Raw genomic sequence first — 10,344 nt, forward strand, 5'->3', positions numbered from 1 at the left:
TAAGGCTGAGCACCAATTCATTGTTCCCATGCTGCATGCTGACATGCCACTTCAACCTTTAATGCAGTTAAGCTTTGTAAAACTGTTTAGGGAAGTTTTTCCCTTATTGTCAAATAATCCTTCTTAGAATCCATTTATAAACTCTTCTTTTTCAGCAAAAGCTTTTTGGAGTGGTAAAAATGCATTTATACATTTATGCATTACATTTTAATGAGTATTTTTTTAATTACAGAAATCAAGTATAATAACTTAAAATTTTCTCAATGAAATTAGGTAAATGTGTCATCACAGGGTCTCTGAATGCTCAGAAAAAAATAATTAAGATTTCTTGACCCTTAGGGACATGAGGTTTTGTTTTGATGGTTTGTTTGTGGTTTGTTTGTTTTTTTTTTTCCTGACAATGGCTAAGGTTGGGGAACCAGAAGGTTTAGCTTAAATTTCTTAGGTTTATTTTATTCCATTAGTTCTCAACTTCTCTCTGTTTTTTTCTCTCAATTTTTGCTCTTGTCTTTATGAACTAGACTATGGGGAAAAGAGTTAGGATGGTACTTAGTCAAAAAAAAAAGAAAAGCCTTAGGGGAGTTCATGGTAGTCTTTCTATTTGTAAAAGATGGTATAAAGAGGATATACAGGATGTTCAGTGCACAGACTCGGACTTTTGCGGCCTTCTGAGGGTAGGAATTTTGCCTAAATGCTCTCTTGAACTCCCTGATGAAGCTTTTTCCTTGTGATTTTGTCTCTTAAGTTTTTCTCTGAACCTTGAATCACCTTGATGGGAGAAGGTTGCCTTCACATTTGGTGGCTATGAAATACGCTTTGCAGCTGGACTGGCATAGAAACAACTATCATCAGTATAGAGTTTTATTGGTCTGCTCTGTTGAAGGTGTAGTTGGGAAAAGGCAGATAAGATCTTTCCATAGATGGTTGTGATCTGATAAATAAGCATGTGTGTTGTTTAAAACTATGTATTCCATTTGCAGTGCTGCTCAGTCATACTTTAATACTTCTTAGTCTAATGACTTTAGACAAGTGATTCAAAGCATTTATTCAAATGCTTCTCAAGAAAACCCAATTAAAAAAAAAGAACTTTCCCTCCTCTTATTCCTCTGCTCTCCTCTTTTAGCTTGTTACCTCAGTCCCCACTCTGCACCCATGCAGAGCCCCAAAGTGAATAATAAGTCTCATGTGGGAATGACACTTGCATGACCTTAGGAAAACTAGGTGGAATTGCAGCTTGAATCGGAAATTGCTGCTGCTCTTTTATTGGTGTTTTTTAGGTTATGTATTATTCAGTCTTACTGGCATTAGCTTTTTCATCTACTAAAATAATGCTTTACTACTCTTCTGCAGATTTAGAAAGGTTATCAACAAATGTGTGTTGTTTTCCTTCTTTTCTATAGATAAGTACATTTTTTTAATAGCTGAATTTAGATTGCAGAGGTGACGCTGAAACTAACTGGCACAGAGCCAGATTCTGATAGCATCACAACGTGGTATGGGTCAAGACTTAATTTAGTCTGGCTTCTAGTGTGAACAGATTCTCCACTAATACTATCTCTTCACTCCTGACATAGAATAATAGCTATTTCTATTTACATCTCATTTTTAAGCCATAAAATTTCTATGCTAGTACTAAAAAGGGAAGAAAAGTACAGGATAAAGACAGTATCCTGGCTATATCTGAATTGTTTCTGGAAGAACGGAAGTAGGTGTTGGGGACTAGATTTTTGTTCTGCTACCTTTATTTATTCATTTTTAAGAGAAGATAAGGCTTGCATCTTCACGTTGCCTCGTTAGTGTAGCAATATATGTTGGTTTATGTTGCAAGGCCCTTCAGTTCCTAACCTAAATGAATCTGCTGCAGGGATTCAGTATGTGAAACCTGGGTTTTGCAGAGACTACAGGTTGTTAGGGAAGTTAGAGCTACTTTATACTTGTAAGTAGTATTGTGTCTTGATCTTTTTGTTTTTAAACATGTAGTAGAATCACAACCACATTTTCCATTCTTCTAGTTCTTTATCTCTCCTTGCAACGATTTTCTCCTTAAAGTCCTTCTTACAAAGTAACAAAGTGTATTCTGTCTCTCTCTCTCTTTTTTTAATAAGCCATACTGTTCTGCATTTCTGGCAGTCTAGTTTCTGGTCTTTCCAGGTTTTCAATCAGTTATTTCGGAAGTCTGCTGCTGGTTTTGTTTCCTGGTATTTATATCATCTTTGAGCTTTATATGCATGGGATCTTTAATCACCATTTTTTGGCATCTTAACATCTTGAATTAATTTAAGGAGATGAAAAAGATCAATAGGTAAGGTCTTAAATATTCTTGTAGCCAGGTGCTCCTATATTTTGCATGCAGAAATCTTCCAGCTGCTGTCAGGCTGACAAATGAACTGAGTTTTGAATGTGTCCCCTGTTTACTTTAATGGCTGACTGTTCAGGTATTCCAAACTCCATGTTCTGTCTCTGCATTGAAGCGCATAGGCCAAATAGCAGGGAAGCTTCATATTTATTAGTTTAGTATATAGTAAATTTCTGGTTTAGTGCTGTCAGAAATGGTTAATTTTAAACATTTATAAGTATCTTCAGCCTTAAACTCCAAACACACCATCTTTTAACTGCTTCAGACTTGCACAGAGGGCACTTGGGGGAGGAGGAGCTTATTTCAGTAGATGGCTTTTAAACCTTAGAACTGAAAATGTAGTACTTTGTCACCTCTGTTCCCTAGAATTATTTTTTGAATTTGCTATAAATTTGCTATAAATCAACACTGTCTCACTCTAGCATGTATACAGATATTTCAGTTAGTCGTAGATATTATTTCATTATTCCAACCTTTGCAAACAAGATTAAAAACTCTATAGCAGGTACTATATTCTCTGATATTATTTATAGTAAGGACTGGTATCAAAAAACACTGTCCTGCCATAGGAAGGTCCCACACTCAGAATGTAGAGAGTACCTGTTGCCACTATGTAAAGCCTTAAGATTGTTGACACAGAAGTTGGAAAGTAATGCAGTATGTGGGAGAAAAATTTAAAGGGCATTATAAACTATGTTATAATCATACTACTAGAATAATTGTTGTAAAATTCAGGAGATTAGATTTCATAAAGATTTTATTGTTACTTAATGACTTAGAAATACAAAAAGAGGGAAATCCCATGGGTCTAAGCACAGCCAAAATCTTTGCCAAGTTGCAATTTGGAAAGATGCCATTTAACCTCCAGGAAAAAGTCCTGCCAGAAGCTTGGACTAATAACAGTTTTCAGACTCACTGCCTACATAAATAGATTTACAGTCTAATGGATGATGATGATACATAAAAATATATTAACAAATCCCAATAAAGGGATAACACCAACATCTTAGTCCTACATATGACTGAAAATAAACAGAGCACTTAAGGGAGCAGAAAGTGTTTGTGCTAGCCTGATTTCCTAGGCAAAACAGATCTATGCAGTCTTGTCTTGCTGACTGTCCTCATTTTAATACATTCAGAGCCCCCGGCCATGTTCAGCCAAACAGACAGAGGCATAACTTGTCTCTAAGACTATTAAGTTTTTTCTAGGTTTGTGAAAAAGCTGGATAGATAAGGAGAAGAGAAATATAGCAGTCCCAGATTGTGTTTCCTGCATGAAAACGCTTGTGTTATTATGTAACAGAAAATTCAACCTCTGGGGGATGGGAGGTGGGAGTGGGGAACCATTAAATGCCTTCAATTGCTGCATGCAGTCAGCTGAGAGACAAATCAGCTGGAAGCCAGGCCTCACTTGTGTGGCCTCACATTTTTCAATGAAATTGAAAGTTGCTGATGCCACAGGGACACCTTTATGGTGGTTCCCAGCTGCAGCAGCGCTGGCTACTTCATTTTCACATTTAGTGCTTTGTCTGCACCCACAAAAACAGCTGTGAATTTCTGGAACAGAGCTTCTTTAAGGAAGAGATTCCTCTTCCTCAGTACACAACAGGTTGCAATTCTAAGTTACAATTTTAAAAATGCTGATGGGGAGGGTAGGCCTTCAGTCTCCAAGCTTTTGAGGATTCATAGAAAAATTGTTTGCTGAATATGACTAGAAGATGAGTTACCTGTCTTGGGGTTGTTGGTTTTTTTGGGGGGGGGCCCCAAACCAAACCCAAACCAACCAGCTATCCCTGTTCTGATCTTTTTTTCATCCTAGTGATATTTACTTATACACCACAACTAAAAGTGAGACAGATTCCTTGCTCACATATCTGTTTGAATAAAATTCAAGATGGAAGAGTAGTCTGAGATGCAGAAAAAGGATCACTTCGCAGAAATAATTATCTCCTAATACTTCTACAGCCTTCATAATTTCCCTAGGCATGATGAATTCACAGCTCCTGTAATGTTTGACTTTCTGAAGAAGATTAAGTAAAATATAATTGAAATTTAAATAAAGCCAATGCTAAAGCTTACTGCTTTGTGTGCTAATGCAGCAGCAGTCTGCATTTTTTGCAGCACATGCTTCAGTGCTACTGTAGTCAAATATCTGCCCTTGGAAAATTTTACAGATTTCTCAGGTGGAATACTTACCTTTACATTTTTTATAGTTTCTGGAAGCAAACCTCATATCTGTTATTCAAATGGCTAGTTGAAAAGTGAAAGAGAAGCCTTGTTGATAAATATTGCTGGGTGGTATGAGGCATTGGTTTTACGTATAATTCTGGCAGCTGGTAGATTTCAAATGTGAGAAACTTGGCAAGTTCAGCACAGGATAATCTTCAAGCTGCAAGTAGCTTAGATGAAGCCAGAGGATGAAATTAAAGCAAGAATGACTTATCCTAAAACTGATTCACCTGCATTCACCAAATGTAAGAAAACTCTGAGAGTTTTTTCTTTCGTTGAGAGCGCAGTTCAGTGCCACCAGCTAGAGCTTTGCTTACAGAGTGCTTGCATAATAGAGTACTTATAATTTTTCCCATTTGTAGATTGTTTTTTTTGACTAGAAAACATTTCGGTAATGGTTTTCAAGCTCACTTAAGTGAAGGATGAGGTCTTTTCTTTTTGAATATCCAAAGTTGCATTATTTATTAATATCAGGGTAGTGCCTTTTAGAGACCCTGCTGTACCACTCACTATACAAACACCGTGTAAGAGGTTTGTCAGTTTCCAGAGAAATAGTAGTCCAAACTCAGTACTGCAATGGAACTGCTTTGCTTACTTATTGCTTAGGAAATAATTTTCTTATTTTTAATGAGCTATGTTAAAATAGGGCCTAGAAATCTTAATCACAGCAGAAGAATTGGGTTACAGTCCTTGCTACTGGACTGGCAGAGCACACTGAGAACTGGCTGCTCCTTAAGGCAGTGCTGAGGCAGTGACACGGGGGGGGGGGGGGGGGGGGGGGGGGGAAGGGGTCCCCACCAGCCAGGGCTCACTGCCCACAGTGCCTGAACAAAGCATAGCCTTGGTCAGGTTCAACTGAATCTAGATCATCACACAAACTCACAGTGGCGAGGCAGGTCCAAGGTCAAGCTAGCCCAGGGGCTGGGAATCAACAGGATCCATGGCTGTGACAAAGCTTGATACTAACACCATGATAACCTAGCTTAGGCAGAGACTGGTGACCTTGGGCTGGGCTTAAGTAGAGCTCCTGGGCCCATGGGCAGAGGTGTGTTTACGGTCCTCAGGTGAGGCTGGTCAGGGCTGTTAAGGCCTATTAGCGCACTAGAGGTCCTGACAAGAACTCTTTCAGTGTTAGAGATAGGAAGATAGAGTTGTTGTAAGATGTACTTGGAGATGCTGTGGGGAGCTAATGTAGAAAAAGGCAGAGAAATTAATGTTTTCATAAGGCAGCTGTGTGAACAGCTGCATCTTGTCTGAGTTTATATTTTTAATAAAAAGATCTGAAGGCTATGTAAATAACGGAAATCACTGCAAACCCTCTGTGTATATACAATCAGTACGTTGCAGGAACTGTCATGGTAGATACTGAAAAAGGATGAGAAAAAGAGTGTCGAGAAGTGGCATTGCAGACAAGCCTGGAAGGGTTTTTGTTTTTGTTTGTCCATAATGCAGTGTGAAAGACAGCGTGAATGTGTTTGTGGAGGAAAGGGTAAAGAGGCAATGGAAATGGTTGTTGCTAGCTGAGGGGGGGATCAGGCTGTACCAATTTACATGCATGCATATTAAAAGCTCTAGTATCTTGTTCAGGAGGTGATGAAGAAGGGGAGGGGTTGGACATTTAAGAGGTCTGATACATTTTCATTACTGACAAGGAAAATAATTATTAATGGTAGCATTTTGTACTGAGAGTCATGTTCTGGAAGAACTGCCTGGTAGGTTGTGGCAGCATTGCTCGTAGACATTAAGCATCTGGACAAGAGGTTCAGTGGTTGACCAAGACTATTTTGAAGTCTGCTTTGTTTCTTCGGAGTGCAATAGAACTTTCCAAGCAGATGAAACCTAGTCCATGGTCTTTCCTCCCACACACAATTTACATCCTTTTCTCCAAAAGACCGCTTGGTTGTCTTGGAATAAAGAGCATTTCAGCCTCATAGCTCACATACAGGGCAGATGGTGCCCTTGCAGAATCAGCATGTTGTCACCTGTAAGTACAGTGGTTAGAGCAGTTCTGCAGTGCAGTCACTGGGATGTCAAAAACAGAGGAAAGAGAAATTTCACTTTAGCAAATGCTGCATACAACAGTTTTATGAATTGGTTAATGCTATTCTTTGGCTTGCTGCAGTGCAGCTGGCAGAAAATTATTAGGGTGAAACACATACGCACACAAAAGTACTGTGAATTTTAAAAAAAAATGTAACTGGTTTCTGCATGTAGTAGGTTGAGGGAATTAGAGGGAATTTAATATATCCATAGCTGGCAGGTTTAATTTGTCAGCTTTTAGCATGGCTTTAGATGATAATGGGCCCCAGTATGAATTTAAAAAACATGCTACCTTTATCAACATCAAAGAATACAGAAGTATGAATACTCAGTTTTCTTAAAGTAAATACAAAGTTGTCAGCTGCAGTCTGTTCCTAAATTGAATGCAATATGGAGAATGTATGCGTACATTCCCTTTTCATTTGTGTTACTATTTTTATTGTAATTTAAACACTATATTAACATATTGCTTGAGTGAATCATTGTTTCAATTACTGAATTTAATTTTATATTTTCTTCTTAAAAGGGGCAGAAAGGTGAAGAGTTTGAAAAATAATTTAGATGGAACACAATTATTTAGGGTGCCATTTTAGGAAAAAATGGTGAAGTTTTTACTGTTAATCTAGAAAATACTATAGGAGTGAAGAGAATTGGGCATCCAAGTAAGAGGTAAGTACTACACTACTTAAACAGTCTGGAGTGAAAGGGCCTTACATTACCAGAAGAGACTTCTTTCAAGAAAGCAGTCAAGCTTTGCATGAGCAAGGAGAATATAAAAGGGAAAGAACAATGCAAACATTGGAAAAGTTGATAATAGGTTTTGTAGTGAGAACAAGATAGGGGAATGGAAAAATCTATGACTTCATAACGGGAGTCAGACAGGGAAACAGCACTAGAGACCACAGTGTTTGATTTTGAAAATGTTTTAGTGAGAGGAATTCATACTTGTTTGAGTCAGTGGTTTTTTTTTTTGGATCTGATTCTGTGTTGCATCTCTTGAGAATCAGCAGTAAAGATTTTGTTTTGGGGAGCTATACCACCCCAGATCCTGACTGATTGCTACCAAGGGTTGTTCTCAGTTAAGGTGGCATCCTCCAAGATGCCACTAAACCAATACGCTGCTATAGATAATCCAGAGCACTTGATATTGCACATAAATCTATTTCCTTTCCCTTCTCCTGTATCAGTATAGACAAACTAATGAAGCTTACCAAAGCACATCAAAAAGAGAGAGATGTCATCCCTGTCAGAACAAAGCAGACTTATATTTGATTTTGCATTTCTGTCATGATCAGTGGGCTCACACACAGGTACGCAGAAATACAATCTCTCTTTATTGAAGGATAAGAACAGACGGAAGGAAAAAACCCCCAGATTTATTGCTCCTGAGGTGGTTGGGTTTTATTTTGAAGTGTCATGTGAGAGGCAGAAGCGTTCCCAGACAGTATGCCAACTTATGGAGAAAGAAAGACTTCTGTGTATTCAGGCAGCTGCTTTACTGGTGATGGCTGCATTGGCATTTTTTTTTTCCTGGACTGTGTACTAAGGTTTTCCTGATGCAAGGGCATGTTAACGATATGTCTTACCCCGAGAATATATTTCAGAACACATCTAGAGGAATTTAAAATTGGTGAGCTCGTCAAGCCACGTAAAAAATGAATAAACATCACTGGTGAAGGGCTTAGGTTGACTTCACTAGGAAACCAGCCTGTTGCAATGACTCAGATTGCTTCAAGGAGGTGTTAAAATCTATAGAGTTTTTATTTATTTATTTTTTTTTTTACAGAGAAGGAAACTGACAGTTATAAGTTTAAAAATTAGCAGGGTAGAAGAGCTGAGGCTGCACTTGCACAAGCAGCTGAGCTGGCCAAACAGCTTACTGCCTCTGAAAACAGGAGGTCTCGCCACCTCACCTTCCTGCCGTGCTTCCTTCCGCACTGCCCTGCCCCTTCCTTGGAGGTTGCTGATACCCCGGAGACCCATCCTTTGTCAGGACCCAGGTCTTGACAGGTTCCTCTTTGTACAGGCAGGTTTTTGTCAGGTTGGGGCTCACACCGTCATGGTGATGGCAGTGGTCAGATAAGCACCGGTGCCATCTGGCAGCTCAGCTGCAGGAGTGTGGCTCTGAAGTGAGGCAAAGGGGACCACCCCCATTCCCGCAGCAGTGAGCTGTTAGATCAGGTCATGCCATCTCACACGGCTGTGTATTGTGCTGCAGGATGAAATGGATGCGTAAAACATTTGTGTTAAATATCAAATCTACTTAACTGTTTTACAGATAAAACCTGCCCTGACAAAATTGCTTCTCCATTGGAGTCAGGAGTTGAAGTATAATTTGACCATGAAAAGAAACAAATACTGAAACAATCCATATTTTTAAGTGTTCTCTTTCCCCCAGACTAGGTGTTCTGCAAGACAGTATTTTGTTTCTTTGGGGTGTCTGATTTGTAAGTGAAGATGTAGAAGTCTTATGTGCAAAAAGCTGGCTTTAAAGGAGCTGATTGGGAAGCTGATAGAGCTACAACCCTGCAATCCCCAGTGGTGCTCATCAGAGGCTGTGAAACCCATTTTAAGAGCTGGATAAATGCTGAGGGGATATCCAGCTTTCTGTTTTATAAGAAATAGCTGTTTTAAAGGGGGCTTGCTTCTTTCATCACAGCTGTTCTGTGTGGGCTGTAGCACACCTCTGATTAGATCAACTGTGTGGAAAAAGAATTGCTATGCCTTACCCTGCAGGGCTGTGGTTACTGAGTATACCCACTGCTGCAGGAAGACGTAGGGATTAAAGCTATGTTTTTGATCTATTTTCTCCAGTTTGTTTTTCAACTATTTTCCCCAAAGGAAAAAAAAAGAGCAAATAGGAAAAAAATTGTTTGAATCAAACCAAAGTCAGTAATTTCTTCCAAAGGTTGATGTGGAGAGAGCTTTTACAAAGAAACAGGGAGTAATAGCTTTGACTTCTAGGTTTTGTCACAGTCCTTCCATTTTCCTTGATGCCATATATGGATACATATTTGTTCTACCATGCTGCTATAGGATTTCAGAGAATAGTTGCATTTTGGTTAAGGTATAGACTGCAATTCAGGCAAGGTTGGTTGCTTTTGGGGGGAGGAAAAAAATTCTCTTTCTCTCCTGTACTACTGTTTTATTGTTTGAGAATTCTTATGGACACAGCCAAATTAGATGCAAAGCTAATTTCAGTTAAAAGAATTTGTGTGTTCAACTATACGTACATGTACAAATGGTGAACATGAAGCACTGAATTATTGCTCAAAAATTGTCCTTAAAAAAGAGGAATTAAATTATACACCTTGCAAAATTAATTTTTATTTTAATTGTCTTTTACAAATCTCAGAAAGTCTTACTATTAGCTGGACCTGATTTTTTATTCTAGAAAGGTCTTGGGTTCTTATTGCTCCAGTATTAAGCTAGTGTGTGTATATTTTCTCAGTCTGTAAAAGTGTGTCTGTGTCAATATAGTATTCAGGTCTATTTTATGAAAATTATAATAAAATTTTTCTTACCAACAGCTGATATCAATCATGCCCTGCACCCACCCCTGTTAGTAACCTTTAACGCTAAACAATGTTCCAAAAGGAAGATTTATTAGATCACCTATTTAGCGTCTCTGACATCATTCTGCCATGGCAATGACGTGATTTACATGGAAAAATATATTACCTCTACTTTTAGACAAAATGAGTTTATGATGATTAATG

Source organism: Phalacrocorax aristotelis, chromosome 3 (genome assembly GCF_949628215.1).
Source record: "Phalacrocorax aristotelis chromosome 3, bGulAri2.1, whole genome shotgun sequence".
NCBI lineage: Eukaryota > Metazoa > Chordata > Aves > Suliformes > Phalacrocoracidae > Phalacrocorax > Phalacrocorax aristotelis.